This window comes from Arachis ipaensis, chromosome B10 (genome assembly GCF_059453495.1).
Source record: "Arachis ipaensis isolate K30076 ecotype BB chromosome B10, ASM5945349v1, whole genome shotgun sequence".
Classification (NCBI taxonomy): Eukaryota; Viridiplantae; Streptophyta; class Magnoliopsida; order Fabales; family Fabaceae; genus Arachis; species Arachis ipaensis.
The window spans coordinates 70,874,345-70,890,629 of NC_142435.1; the positions used below are offsets into that span (position 1 = coordinate 70,874,345).

The 16,285-nt window shown below is 38.6% G+C and overlaps 2 non-coding genes across 2 annotated transcripts; one reads left to right on the forward strand and one right to left on the reverse strand.

Annotated features, from left to right (window-relative positions):
• The first annotated feature begins 839 nt into the window (after positions 1–839).
• On the forward strand, positions 840–947 carry LOC148580360 (small nucleolar RNA R71). The gene has a single exon (XR_015896119.1). It is a non-coding gene; the product is annotated as a small nucleolar RNA R71 (small nucleolar RNA).
• A 6,243-nt stretch (positions 948–7,190) lies between these two features.
• LOC148580361 (small nucleolar RNA R71) lies at positions 7,191–7,294 on the reverse strand. Its single transcript, XR_015899362.1, has one exon. It is a non-coding gene; the product is annotated as a small nucleolar RNA R71 (small nucleolar RNA).
• Between the last annotated feature and the right edge of the window lie 8,991 nt (positions 7,295–16,285).

The following is a 16,285-nucleotide window of genomic DNA, read 5'->3' on the forward strand; positions in this document are numbered from 1 at the left end:
AGCTCCTTATTGATCACTGGACGTCCCAGGAGGTCCTCCTCCTTGGGATTCACGTCCTCTCCTCTCCTCAGAGGTTCGGCCATGGCACTTATGTCAATGGCCTTGCACTCTCCTTTTGGGTTCTCTTCTATATTGCTTGGGAGAGTACTAGGAGGGATTTCAGTGATCCTTTTACTCAGCTAGCCCACTTATGCTTCCAGATTTCTAATGGAAGACCTTGTTTCATTCATGAAACTTACAGAGGCCTTAGATAGATCAGAGACTAGATTTGCTAAATTAGAAGCATTTTGTTCAGAGTTCTCTCTCTGTTGCTGAGTTGATGATGGAAAAGGCTTGCTATTGCTAAACCTGTTTCTTCCACCATTATTAAGGCCTTGTTGAGGCTTTTGATCCTTCCATGAGAAATTTGGATGATTTCTCCATGTTGAGTTATAGGTGTTTCCATAAGGTTCACCTAAGTAGTTCACCTCTGCTATTGCAGGGTTCTCAGGATCATAGGCGTCTTCTTCAGAAGATGCCTCTTGAGTGTTGGATGCAGCTTGCATTCCATGCAGACTCTGAGAGATCATATTGACTTGCTGAGTCAATATTTTATTCTGAGCCAATATGGCATTCAGAGTATCAATCTCAAGAACTCCCTTCTTCATAGGCGTCCCATTGCTCACAGGATTCCTTTCAGAAGTGTACATGAACTGGTTATTAGCAACCATGTCAATGAGTTCTTGAGCTTCTGCAGGCGTTTTCTTTAGGTGAATGGATCCACCTGCAGAGGTGTCCAGTGACATCTTTGATAGCTCAGATAAACCATCATAGAATATATCCAGGATGGTCCATTCTGAAAGCATGTCAGAAGGACACTTTTTGGTCAACTGTTTGTATCTTTCCCAAGCTTCATAGAGGGATTCACCTTCTTTCTGTCTGAATGTTTGAACATCAGCTCTAAGCTTGCTCAGTTTTTGAGGAGGAAAGTACTTGGCTAAGAAAGCCGTGACCAGCTTATCCCAAGAGTTCAGGCTGTCTTTGGGTTGAGAATCCAACCATAATCTAGCTCTGTCTCTTACAGCAAAAGGGAAAAGCATGAGCCTGTAGACTTCAGGATCTACTCCATTAGTCTTAACAGTATCACATATCTGCAAGAATTCAGTTAAGAACTGAAAAGGATCTTCAGATGGAAGTCCATGAAACTTGCAGTTCTGCTGCATCAGAGAAACTAATTGAGGTTTCAGCTCAAAATTGTTTGCTCCAATGGCAGGAATGGAGATGCTTCTTCCATGTAAATTGGAATTAGGTGCAGTGAAGTCACCAAGCATGTTCCTTATATTATTATTATTTTCGGCTGCCATCTCCTTTTCCTGTTTGAAAATTTCTGAAAGGTTATCTCTGGATTGTTGTATTTTAGCTTCTCTTAATTTTTTTCTTCAAAGTCCTTTCAGGTTCTGGATCTGCTTTAACAAGAATGTTCTTGTCCTTGCTCCTGCTCATATGACAAAGAAGATGGCACAGAAAAAATAGTAATAATAATATGGATCCTTTATACCACAGTATAGGGATCCTTGTGTTAGTAGAAGAAAAGAAGGGAAGAAAATCTGAACTCAGAGAGAGAGGGGGTTCGGATTTTTGGAGAGTTGAAGGAAAGATGTTAGTATATCAATAAACAAATAGAAGAAGATGAGAGGGGGAAGTGAATTTTCGAAAATAATTTTTGAAAAAGAGTTAGTGATTTTTGAAAATAGTTTTTGAAAAATGTTTAGTATTTTTTTCGAAAATTTTTTTTTAAAATAAAAAATAAAAATAATTAGTTAATAAAAAGGAATTTTTGAAAAACAGGGAAGATATTTTCGAAAATTAGAGAGAGAGAGTTAGTTAGGTAGTTTTGAAAAAGTTCAGAAACAAACAAAAAGTTAGTTAGTTAGTTGAAACAAATTTGAAAAGATAAGAAGTTAGGAAGTTAGAGAAGATATTTTGAAATCAAATTTTGAAAAAGATAAGATAAGAAGATATTTTTTTTGAAAAGATATGATAGAAATTAGTTTTGAAAAAGATTTGATTTTTAAAATCACAATTAATGACTTGATTCATAAGAAATCACAAGATATGATTCTAGAACTTAAAGTTTGAATCTTTCTTAACAAGCAAGTAACAAACTTCAAATTTTTGAATCAAAACATTAATTGATTATGTTATTTTCGAAAATTTGATATAAAAATAAGAAAAAGATTTTTGAAAAATATTTTTTTAATTTTCGAAAATAACTAAGAATTTTGAAAAAGATTTGATTTTTGAAAAAGATTTTGCTATATAATAAGATTTTTAAAATTGAAAATTTGATTTGACTCATAAGGAACAACTTTGATTTTTAAAAATTTTTGAAAAAGTCAACTCAATTTTCGAATTTGATGAGAGAAAAAGGGAAAGATATTTTTTTTTGAATTTTTATGATGAGAGAGAAAAACAAGAAAAATGATGCAATGCATGAAATTTTTAGATTAAAACAATGAATGCATGCAAGAATGCTATGAATGTCAAGATGAACACCAAGAACACTATGAATGTCATGATGAACATCAAGAACATATTTTTGAAAAGTTTTTAATGCAAAGAAAACATGCAGGACACCAAACTTAGAATTCTTTAATGCTTGGACACTAAGAATTCAAGAATGCATATGATAAACATGAAAAGAAACAAAACAAAAAATCATCAAGATCAAACAAGAAGACTTACCAAGAACAACTTGAAGATCATGAAGAACACTATGAATGCATGATATTTTCGAAAAAATGCAAGATGCATATGCAAGTGACACCAAACTTATGATATGACTCAAGACTCAAACAAGAAACACAAAAATATTTTTGATTTTTATGATTTTCTATTTTTTTGGATTTTTATTTTATGTTTTTCAAAAAATAATTTTGAAAAAGAAAATAAGGATTCCAAAATTTTTAATATGAATTCCAGGAATCTTATGCTCTAAAGCTCCAATCAAAGGGTCAGGCATGGCTTAATAGCCAGCCAAGCTTTAGTATGTAACTCAGACATGACACGCCTGACATTCCTTACATTCAACAGCCAATTGGCTAAGAAAGATAAAGAAGCTCTTTTCTTGAGTATAAGAATTGAGACATGGCTTTACAGCCAGCCAGGCTTCAACATGCTCCATGAAACACTAGAATTCATTCTTAAAAATTCTGAAAGGAAAATATATTTTTGAAAACATTTTTATTTTTAAAAAAATTTTTTTTTTCGAAAACAAAGGAAGAATTTTTGAAAGATTTTTGAAAAATTTTTTGAAAACAAGACAAAAAGAAAATTACCTAATCTGAGCAACAAGATGAACCGTCAGTTGTCCAAACTCGAACAATCCCCGGCAACGGCGCCAAAAACTTGGTGCTCTGATCTTAATTCGTAATTGTCACAACTTCGATACAACTAACCAGCAAGTGCACTAGGTCGTCCAAGTAATACCTTACGTGAGTAAGGGTCGAATCCCACGGAGATTGTTGGTATGAAGCAAGCTATGGTCACCTTGTAAATCTCAGTCAGGCAGATATAAAGTGATAATGGTGTTTTCGAATATTATATAATAAAATAGGGATAGAGATACTTATGTAATTCATTGGTAGGAATTTCAGATAAGCGAATGGAGATGCTTTCGTTCCTCTGAACCTCTGCTTTCCTGCTATCTTCGTCCAATCAGTCTTACTCCTTTCCATGGCTGGCTTTATTCAAGGGCATCACCGCTGTCAGTGGCTACATCCCCTCCTCTCAGTGAATAATATGCTCACGCACCCTGTCACGGCACGGCTATTCATCTGTCGGTTCCCGATCATGCTGGAATAGGATTCACCCTCCTTTTGCGTCTGTCACTAACGCCCAACAATCGCGAGTTTGAAGCTCGTCACAGTCATTCAATCATTGAATCCTACTCAGAATACCACAGACAAGGTTTAGACCTTCCGGATTCTCTTGAATGCCACCATCATTCTAGCTTACGCCTGATGCCGAGGCATCTTAGGCTAGTTTCACTAGCATTTTTCTGTTAGTTTTAGTTGTTTTATGCATTTTCTTGAGCTTAAAGTAACCAAAAATGGTTAAATGAAGAACAAAGCAATGAACCATCCAAACAGTATGATTTTAATGCAAATTCCATGAGTTTTAGTTATATTACTTGAATGCTATGAATGGAAGATTTCTCATGAAATTTTGCAAGACTTTGATGCATTTGTTTGGATGATTTCAGGGAAGAAGAGGCTAAGCAAGGAAGCAACAAAATCAATAAAGGAAGCTTGAATATCACATGTGGAGTTTAAGTTCCAGTTTAAGCCTAAATTGGAGCTTAAACGCCAGAATCATGAAGGCTAAGAAATGCAGGAATTCAAGTTTAACCTCCAGTTTAACCTTAAACTGGAGGTTAAACGCCAGAATGATAATGCCACTCAGGAAGGAGTTCCACGTTTAACCTCCAGTTTAACCTTAAACTGGAGGTTAAACGCCAGAATGGGAAAAGCACCAGGGAGCCATTTCCACGTTTAAGCTCCAGTTTGACCTCAAACTGGAGCTTAAACGTGTTCGACCAAGTTTTCTCCTCCAGGGTTGCTCTCTCCATTTCCACGTTTAAGCTCCAGTTTGACCTCAAACTGGAGCTTAAACGTGTTCGACACCTCCAGGGCCACCCTTCTAAGCTTCCACGTTTAACCTCCAGTTTAACTTTAAACTGGAGGTTAAACGTGTTCGACCTCCAGGATGCCTCCTTCCATTTCCACGTTTAACCTCCAGTTTAACCTTAAACTGGAGGTTAAACGTGTTCGACCTCCAGGGCTGCCCTTCCTATATCCACGTTTAAGCTTCAGTTTAACCTTAAACTGAAGCTTAAACGTGTTCGACTACATGACTCTCCAGGGCTGCTTTCTTCCATTTCCACGTTTAAGCTTCAGTTTAAGGTTAAACTGAAGCTTAAACGTGCTTCTACAAAAGGCCTCACTGGAAGTGTCTGGCGTTTAAGCTGCAGTTTAAGCTTAAACTGCAACTTAAACGCCACTCTTGGAAAAGGTTTCTGGACCAAAAATATTGTGGTTTAAGTTAGTATTTGAGCACAAACATTAACTTAAACTTATTCTGGTATGAAACCCAATTGAATATCATGGTTTATGGGATTGGGCCTGAAGGATTGATGAGTTTGAAATCTCAATTTATTGAGTCATGTGTCATTATTTGATTATCACTAAGTTGGCTCAATGAATGTTACAGAATTTGGATCAACAACCCCATCAAGATTATGGATCATAAACCCAAGGCAAAAGGAAAGCAGGGAGAGGCCTCAAAGCCCAAGAAACACAACAGAAGCTCAATATAGAAAGTGTATAAATAGGATAGAATTTAAGTTGGAAAGAACTTTTACCTTCACTTTTAGCTAGTTTTCATATCTTTGTAATTGAATTCAGAGCTATGACTCACTAAACCCCCTTTCATTGGGTTAGGGAGCTCTATTGTAATTCAATGAATCAATAATAGTTTATCTTCTTCTTCAATCTTTTCTCTTGAATTTTGTTAGAAAGCTTCTCGATCTAATTCCATTGGGTAGTTGTCTTGGGAAAGAAACTACCCATAATTGGAGTCCTTCGGAACCTTGGGAAAGGAATGGAGGATTCATGCTAGAGAAGCTTTCTCACAGTGAATTGGATTGGGGTTCGGATGGATATTGTGACATGTAATCCTACCAAATTGTGGTTCATGAAACTGTGTGGTATAATCGGTGATCGAGCATCATCTCTTCTTATGAACATTTAAACCAAGGGATTGGGAATTTGTTTGTTTTTAGAGAGAATTGGTGAGCCAAGGGATTGGGATCCAATCATATAAGATTGCCAAGCAAAATTTAATGAACGCATTGGTTGAGGAAGAGATATACATGTTTTGATTCGGAGATCTCAATATCTCCTAACACCCAATGAATTCCCCATTTCTGATTTCCAATTTCTCTTTACATTTTGCAACTCAATTCTTGCAATCACCCCCATTCCCTTTTAATTTCAGCAATTTACATTCTGCTCTTTAATTCATGCAATTTAAGATTCCGCCATTTCAATTTCTTGTCATTTACTTTTCCCGCCAATTTTACATTCCGCAATTCTCATCTCAATCTTGATTCCGCTCAACTAGAACACACTTCTAATCCGAATTGCTCACTCAACCAATCCTTGTGGGATTCGACCTCACTCTATTGTGAGTTTTTACTTGACGATAACCGGTGCACTTGCCGGAAGGAATTTTGCCGATCGTGCAATTTCCTAAATCGTAGCATAACTAGTTTATGCGCATCAAGTTTATGGCGCCGTTGCTGGGGATTGGTTTTCGATTGACAATTCTCAAATTGGAAGTTAACTAGATTGAGCAATTTTTCTTGCTTTGTTAATTCTGTTCAAGTTACTTGTTGAATTTTAATTTCTGCACTCGGTTACATGCTTTCTTTCTTTATGCCTTTAAATTCAAGCAACTAACTCACTGACTCACTAACTGTTTGAATTAATTCCTCAATTGCTCTAACCATACTCTTCCATTAACCAAGAGTATTTCACTTGTTTGTGCCTGTTCTGTGTTCTTGTATGATAGGTAGGAGAGGAGAGACATCAACTCCTCCATATACCGAACCAGAGAGGACCCTTCATAGACTGAGAAGGGAAGCAAGAGGGAAGAGAGTAGTGGGAGAAGAGGAATCTGAAGGAGAATCTGAGGACAATTTTGAGGAAGCATTAGATCTCAACATGGATAGAGAAGTTCACAACCATGAGAGAGCTGATGGAAACAATGCCATTCCTGAGAGGAGGGTTCTTAGTTCATACATAAACCCAACCTCTGGGAATTGTGGTAGCAGTATCCAGAAACCACCCATTCAGGCCAACAATTTTGAACTCAAACCACAGCTAATATCACTTGTGGAGAATCATTGTTCATTTGGTGGAAGTGCTAATGAAGACCCAAACCAACATCTCACAAAATTCCTGAGAATTTGTGACACTGTGAAGTCCAATGGAGTCCAGGAAGATGCATATAAACTGCTTTTGTTCCCATTTTCACTTAGGGACAAAGCAGCTAAGTGGCTGGAATCATTCCCAAGGGGGAGTCTAACAACATGGGATGAGGTGGAAAGCAAGTTTCTGGCACGTTTCTACCCCCCACAAAAGGTCAATAGGCTTCGATCTGAGGTTCAGACTTTTAGACAACAAGATGGTGAAACTCTCTACGAGGCATGGGAGAGATTCAAGGACTTGACAAGGAAATGCCCACCAGACATGTTCCACGATTGGGTGCAATTGCATATTTTCTATGATGGACTCTCTTATGAATCAAGGAAGGCTGTAGACCATTCATCAGGAGGTTCATTGAACAGGAAAAAGACTGTGGAAGAGGCCATTAAGGTGATTGAGACAGTGGCTGAGAATGAGTACTACTATGCATCAGAAAGGCACAACACTAAGGGAGTCATGGAGCTGAACCATGTTGATACAATTCTAGCCCAAAACAAGGTGTTTGCCAAGCAACTAGCAGAGCTTACCAGGCAATTAGAAACAAAGCAAGTGGCTGCAATACACACACAAGATCAAGAGGAAGTAAGCATTGAAGGAGGTGATTGGGAAGAGGCCAACTATGTGGGAAACCAACAAAGGCAATCATATGATCCACACTCCAACACTTACAACCCAGGATGGAAAAATCACCCAAACTTTGGGTGGGGGAACCAACAAATCCAACCATCATATCATGGCCAAAATAATCAACCTACCCAACTTAATCCGAACCAACAATTTCAAGATCAATTAAACCGGATAGAAGGAATGATGGCAACCATGAGTCAAGACATAACCGAATTGAAAAGCTTCAGGGATGATGTGAGAGCTACCTTAAGAAACCATGGTGAAAAACTCAAGAGGATGGAGTCTCAAGTAGGAGAGCTATCTCAACAGGCCGTCAAATCAACTGCAGTGTTCCCGAGTGACACAGAAAAGAATCCTAAAGGGGAACAAAAGAGAGTGAGATGGGAAGAATGCAAGGCCATCACCCTATTGAAGGAAGTTTCAGAAGAAGAAGGAATCAGGCCCTCAGAGCAGGAGCCAGAAATCTTGAAGGAAGGTGTGGAAGAAGTTAAGCAGGAAAGTGGAACTGAGCAAGCCAAGGAACTGCAAAAAGGCATGCTGGAAATATACCAACCAAAAGCACCATTTCCTCAGAGGTTAGGAGGAGGTGAAAAAGAGAAAACCTATTCAAGGTTTTTAGAGACATTTAACTCTCTCCATGTCAATATTCCCTTTCTTGAGATTCTCCAGCAAATGCCTACACACATCAAGTATTTAAAGGAATTGTTAAGCAAGAAAAGAGTTTTGAAGGGAGGACAAACGGTAACAATGAACAAAGAATGCAGTGCTCTCATCAAGAAGGACACACTCTCTAAGAAAACGGACCCAGGAAGTTTTCATATCCCTTGCATCATAGGGGAAACAAAAATTGACAGAGGATTCTGTGATCTAGGAGCTAGCATAAATGTGATGCCTCTAACTCTTATGAAGAGGCTACAACTGAATGAGGTGAGATCCACTGATGTAATCATACAACTGGCTGACAAAACTCAGAAGCAAGCTGAAGGGGTAGTTGAAAATGTGCTGGTGAAAGTGGGGGATTATTACTTCCCCACAGACTTTGTCATTGTGGACATGGAGGAAAGCTACTTACACCCTATCATTCTGGGGAGGCCATTTCTAGCCACTGCTAGAGCACTCATAGATGTAGAACAAGGAGAGCTAATTTTGAGAATACATGATGAACAGCTCATTTTTAATGTTTTCAAACCTGCATCTGAGCCTGAACCAGAACATGAAAAGCCTAAGGATGAGAGCAGCCATCTGTGTTTGGAGGAAGGCAATCCAGCAGCTGAAACTCTGAAACAGTCCTTGGAAAGCAAACAAGAATTGCAAGAGTTAAAGCCACAAGAATCAATAGAAACAGATCAGAAGGATCCTCCTGGCATAAGGGTCAATGAAGAAAGCTTCAAGAGAAAGGGAAGAATTGTAAAGAAATTGCCAAGAGGGTGGAGAAACAAGAAAATTCCCACTGAAGGTTTCTCTCCGGGAGATAAAGTGATATCAAGTCATTATCTGCCAATCCCACCTGGCCTCAAAACAATTCCTTCCCAGCGCACTCAAGTGTTCACAATCAGGAAAGTTCTTTCTATGGAACATTTAGAGGTCATGAAGGAATCAAGTGGGGACGTTTGCATAGTAAGAGGAGAAGACGTCAAGCACTACAATCCACCCTAACAAGGGACAACCGTCAAGCTAGTGACGTTAAAGAAGCGCTTCATGGGAGGCAACCCATGTTTTTAGTATCCTTAATCTTTAGTGCTTTGCTTTACATCTAATAAAGCATGGTTCCTTATGCATGAACTTGAATCCTCAGGACAACTATTGATAAAGTGCACTAAACTTTGCATGTAAATTACAATTGGTCTCTAAGTTTGGTGTGCCTGAAGGCACTCCCAAATCTTACTCAAATTGGATTCCATCTTTCATTCAAGGTGCACGACCAAACATTAAGTTTGGTGTTCCTCTTGAACACAGTTTATGAAAAGCAAGAAGTTCCTCTGGATTTCAAAATTCATGACAAGTATACCATTCGCATGTTTTAATTTTTTGGTTTCAATTACTTAGGGTAGTAAATTTGTTTAGAATCAAAGAGCCAAGGTGACTATGATTTATTAGAATTAAGCACATTCATTAAGGACAACCAATATGGATTTCATGTCATCAGGAGACTTGACCAAACACTAAGTTTGGTGTCCAAATAATAAGTGTGCATACATGTAGAAGTCACGGCTATAAGCTCATAAAGACAATCATTGATTTACATGTGCAAGTACTATTCATAATTCACATGGACCGAAAAATGATAGCAAACTTGTTTGTTTGTGCAGGTACAAAAGAAAAGACAAAAATGGAGGAAAAAGACAAAGGGAGGTACGATGCTTGGTCAAAAAAGAAAATTCACAAGTCTTTGAAACTAACACATGGGAAAAAGAAGTTCTGCAAGAAAAGATAGCTACATGTACAACCTAATGCACCCAGAATACTTCCAAGAAAATGAAAAGCAATTCGTCCTTCTCCCTAATTCATATATTTACCATCAAGCCACCCTTCACAAATCACCCTAGCCGTCCATTTTGCACTTACGGGCACTATAAAGAACCACTTGGGGAACAAGTTCAACACCACCAAATCTCCTTCATGCACATTTCCTTCATCATAGCATAAACTATCTCTTACCGAAAACAACCTCCCCACACTTCCAACAACACTTCTTGCTTCACCTTGTCAACTTTAGCTTGTCACTTACCAAAACTAAAGAACCAATGGCAGCTTCATCTAGCCACAAAAGGAGAAAAGACAAGCAGCCAATGGAGGAAAACAGGGAATTCGATGCATGGAGATACAGATCAGTTTTCCATGAGATTCAAGCCGAATGGATGAGACCTAAAACGGTACTAGCTGAGGTTCCCTTTGACCTTGAAAAGGATGAGTTCCCAGGTGTTTGGGAAAAGATCAAAAAGAGGAAGTGGGAGCTCCTGACTAAGCCAATCACTAAAATCAACATCAACTTGGTGAAAAAGTTTTATGCAAATGCAGTAAGAGAGGATCCAACCAAGAAACCCACATACAAAAGCTATGTGAGAGGGGTGGAAGTTGACTTCAGTCCCAAAGCAATCATGAAAACCCTTGGCCTGAAAAACATACATTTCAGCCAAGCAAGTTATGAAGAAAGGATGATAGGAGAACCTGACTATGCAACTATTGCTGAAGACCTTTGTGCCATCAGAGCTGAATGGGTGAGAAAAACAAGAGGGGCTCCAAGAGTCTTGAGAAGGGGAGACCTAACACCTGAAGCTAAAGGGTGGTATGCAATAGTTAGGAGATCCATCCTACCCACTGCAAACTCTTCAGAAATAGTCCCTAAAAGAGCCATCTTGCTACATTGCATTATGGTGGGAGGGGAGATCAAAGTTCATAAACTCATTGCTGAACAGATACAAGAGTTTAGTGAGAAAAGTGACCCTGAATCCTGGCTCCACTTCCCTAGCACTATCATTAGACTATGCATCGATGCCCAAGTACCACTTGAGGATGAAAGACCTAATTGGCTATATCCTGGATTGGCCATAACTGCGTACAGAATGACTCTTGGCCCAACTCCTCCAAGACATACAAGAAGAAGAAATGAAGAAGGGCAACAAGTGGAAGCCGAGCAAGAAGCAGAACAAGAAAGACAGGAAGGAGAAGACAGAGAAGAAGAGCAAGAAGAGCAAGCAATTCCAGAAAGAAGACAACGAATTCCCAGAGACCCCATGGATATGAGCAGAATGCAGGAAATCATGGAAGGAATGTCTCAACAATACATGAGGTCTCAGGAGAGACAAGAGGACTTTCACCTAAAAATGATGGATATGCAAAGGAACTTTGAATCAAGATTCTTCGATCTGCAAAGGGAACAGAATTTACACTTACAGGAATCCTTCAGCCACATATGCCAACACCAAGATGCCAATGTCTTGGCAATCAAGGAAGCCACCACTTTACAGAATGCAAGATACTCAGTCCAAGCTGATTACAACATCAGTTCGCAAATCAAGCTTAACTACATAGGGGAACATCTACACAAGATGGACCCAGCATTCCCAGCTTTTGATGAGTATTTCAAAGGGAGGAAAGAAGGAGAAATAAACAAGGCAATGATCATTGAAAAAGGAGTGGAAGAAACGATGAAAAAGGCTGGATTCTGGAAAAAGCTCATAAGAAAAGACAAAGGAAGCACAAGTGGTCAAAAAGAGGTAGGAAGCAAGAAGAAGCAGGATCCCAAGAATTAAGAAGAACCAAGCAATAAATAAGAGGTGGTCTCGTTCCTTAATAATCAAATGATCATTGGTGGATTGTCTTTATGAGCTTTCTTTCATCATAAGTCATTTAAGTGTTATGTGGAGTTTTTTTTTAGTATGAGTGTCTGTTTATTGCTTTGAATAAAGCGAATGCCTAGATGTTTGGATATAACTTCACCTTCTTAAACGAGTGCTTGCCATATTTGTTCTGTTTCCAAAAATAAAAGAAAAGTTTGAACAAAAGTAACTTGGCTAAATTAGTGACAAATCAAGTAGAATTAAGTGGTGGTATGCATGCTTGATTGTTTAGTCAGATCACTGGAATTAGAGTGTAGAATTATCATTCTTTGTGTAGAAATTGAAAACTGTCTATGGATCTTGATGAATAAATGTCTTTGGCCATGAAAAAGAAAGAAAAAGAAGAAGAAAAAGCCACTGAAAAAGGGCAACCAAAAAGCAAAAAAAAAAAATTGAGAAAATAAGCTAGGTACCAATGGTTTGAACTTCTGAGACAAATGCCTGTGGTGTTTATGTATTAAGGATATGCTTGGATGAATAGGTTCTGAGGAGTGTTTCAACACTTGGTAACTTGGGTTAACTAACCCGGGATTATCAACCAAAAGTCCATTATCAAGAGCAACCTAAATACAAAACATTTAGTCACACAAAGAGGTGCTGGGCACCAATGTCTCAAGAAGAAATGTGAACTAAAATGCCTAAAGTGGATATGTGTAGTGCACTGATAAGAAAAAGAAAATGCCAAAGGCTTGTGCAACACATGACACTAAGCAAACAAGGAGCAAAAGAAGCTCTAAGAAAAAGAAAAGAAAAACAAAGAGAAAAGTGCCAAGGACATAAGAATAACAAGAGGCCATAGCAGTGTTTGATGGATGCAATGAAAAAGTGATAATCTTACCTGATAAGTATGAAAAAGTGATGCTGCAACTTTCTGCATAAAACCCTTCTGATGAACTTCAAATGCTTGCTAATATAGCCAATGTAATTGCTTTCTGTTTCATACTTTCTTCTCAAATAACTCAGGACTTGCTTAGGGACAAGCAAGTATTAAGTTTGGTGTTGTGATGCCGAGGCATCTTAGGCTAGTTTCACTAGCATTTTTCTGTTAGTTTTAGTTGTTTTATGCATTTTCTTGAGCTTAAAGTAACCAAAAATGGTTAAATGAAGAACAAAGCAATGAACCATCCAAACAGTATGATTTTAATGCAAATTCCATGAGTTTTAGTTATATTACTTGAATGCTATGAATGGAAGATTTCTCATGAAATTTTGCAAGACTTTGATGCATTTGTTTGGATGATTTCAGGGAAGAAGAGGCTAAGCAAGGAAGCAACAAAATCAATAAAGGAAGCTTGAATATCACATGTGGAGTTTAAGTTCCAGTTTAAGCCTAAACTGGAGCTTAAACGCCAGAATCATGAAGGCTAAGAAATGCAGGAATTCAAGTTTAACCTCCAGTTTAACCTTAAACTGGAGGTTAAACGCCAGAATGATAATGCCACTCAGGAAGGAGTTCCACGTTTAACCTCCAGTTTAACCTTAAACTGGAGGTTAAACGCCAGAATGGGAAAAGCACCAGGGAGCCATTTCCACGTTTAAGCTCCAGTTTGACCTCAAACTGGAGCTTAAACGTGTTCGACCAAGTTTTCTCCTCAAGGTTTGCTCTCTCCATTTCCACGTTTAAGCTCCAGTTTGACCTCAAACTGGAGCTTAAACGTGTTCGACACCTCCAGGGCCACCCTTCTAAGCTTCCACGTTTAACCTCCAGTTTAACCTTAAACTGGAGGTTAAACGTGTTCGACCTCCAGGATGCCTCCTTCCATTTCCACGTTTAACCTCCAGTTTAACCTTAAACTGGAGGTTAAACGTGTTCGACCTCCAGGGCTGCCCTTCCTATATCCACGTTTAAGCTTCAGTTTAACCTTAAACTGAAGCTTAAACGTGTTCGACTACATGACTCTCCAGGGCTGCTTTCTTCCATTTCCACGTTTAAGCTTCAGTTTAAGGTTAAACTGAAGCTTAAACGTGCTTCTACAAAAGGCCTCACTGGAAGTGTCTGGCGTTTAAGCTGCAGTTTAAGCTTAAACTGCAACTTAAACGCCACTCTTGGAAAAGGTTTCTAGACCAAAAATATTGTGGTTTAAGTTAGTATTTGAGCACAAACATTAACTTAAACTTATTCTGGTATGAAACCCAATTGAATATCATGGTTTATGGGATTGGGCCTGAAGGATTGATGAGTTTGAAATCTCAATTTATTGAGTCATGTGTCATTATTTGATTATCACTAAGTTGGCTCAATGAATGTTACAGAATTTGGATCAACAACCCCATCAAGATTATGGATCATAAACCCAAGGCAAAAGGAAAGCAGGGAGAGGCCTCAAAGCCCAAGAAACACAACAGAAGCTCAATATAGAAAGTGTATAAATAGGATAGAATTTAAGTTGGAAAGAACTTTTACCTTCACTTTTAGCTAGTTTTCATATCTTTGTAATTGAATTCAGAGCTATGACTCACTAAACCCCCTTTCATTGGGTTAGAGAGCTCTATTGTAATTCAATGAATCAATAATAGTTTATCTTCTTCTTCAATCTTTTCTCTTGAATTTTGTTAGAAAGCTTCTCGATCTAATTCCATTGGGTAGTTGTCTTGGGAAAGAAACTACCCATAATTGGAGTCCTTCGGAACCTTGGGAAAGGAATGGAGGATTCATGCTAGAGAAGCTTTCTCACAGTGAATTGGATTGGGGTTTGGATGGATATTGTGACATGTAATCCTACTAAATTGTGGTTCATGAAACTGTGTGGTATAATCGGTGATCGAGCATCATCTCTTCTTATGAACATTTAAACCAAGGGATTGGGAATTTGTTTGTTTTTAGAGAGAATTGGTGAGCCAAGGGATTGGGATCCAATCATATAAGATTGCCAAGCAAAATTTAATGAACGCATTGGTTGAGGAAGAGATATACATGTTTTGATTTGGAGATCTCAATATCTCCTAACACCCAATGAATTCCCCATTTCTGATTTCCAATTTCTCTTTACATTCTGCAACTCAATTCTTGCAATCACCCCCATTCCCTTTTAATTTCAGCAATTTACATTCTGCTCTTTAATTCATGCAATTTAAGATTCCGCCATTTCAATTTCTTGTCATTTACTTTTCCCGCCAATTTTACATTCCGCAATTCTCATCTCAATCTTGATTCCGCTCAACTAGAACACACTTCTAATCCGAATTGCTCACTCAACCAATCCTTGTGGGATTCGACCTCACTCTATTGTGAGTTTTTACTTGACGATAACCGGTGCACTTGCCGGAAGGAATTTTGCCGATCGTGCAATTTCCTAAATCGTAGCATAACTAGTTTATGCGCATCAACGCCACAAAGATTCTGGTTAGGAGATCTAAGAGATACTCATTCTAGCTTAATTCATGTAGAACAGAAGTGTTTGTCAGGCACGCGTTCATAAGGGGGAAGGATGATGAGCGTCACACATAATCATCACCTTCATCACGTTCTTGGGTGCGAATGGATATCTTAGAAGCGAAATAAGAAGAATTGAATAGAAAACAGTAGTACTTTGCATTAATCTTTGAGGAACAGCAGAGCTCCACACCTTAATCTATGGAGTGTAGAAACTCTACCGTATGAAAATACATAAGTGAAGGTCCAGGCATGGCCGAGATGGCCAGCCCCTCTGATCTAAGAACCAGGCGTCCAAAGATGTCAAATACAATAGTAAGAGGTCCTATTTATAATAAACTAGTCACTAGGGTTTACAGAAGTAAGTAATTGATGCATAAATCCACTTCCGGGGCCCACTTGGTGTGTGCTTGGGCTGGGCTTTAAGTGTTGCACGTGCAGAGGCCATTTGTGGAGTTGAACGCCAGTATTTGTGCCAGTTTGGGCGTTCAACTCTGGTTTTGGATCCTTTTCTGGCGCTGGATGCCAAATTTGGGCAGAGAGCTGGTGTTGAACGCCAGTTTACGTCGTCTATTCTTGGCCAAAGTATGGACTATTATATATTTCTGGAAAGCCCTGGATGTCTTCTTTTCAACGCAATTGGAAGCACGCCATTTCGAGTTCTGTAGCTCCAGAAAATCCACTTTGAGTGCAGAGAGGTCAGAATCCAACAGCATCAGCAGTCCTTTTTCAACCTCTGAATCTGATTTCTGCTCAAGTCCCTCAATTTCAGCCAGAAAATACCTGAAATCACAGAAAAACACACAAACTCATAGTAAAGTCCAGAAATGTGAATTTAACACAAAATCTATTAAAAGCATCCCTAAAAGTAACTAGATCCTACTAAAAACATACTAAAAACAATGTCAAAAAGCGTA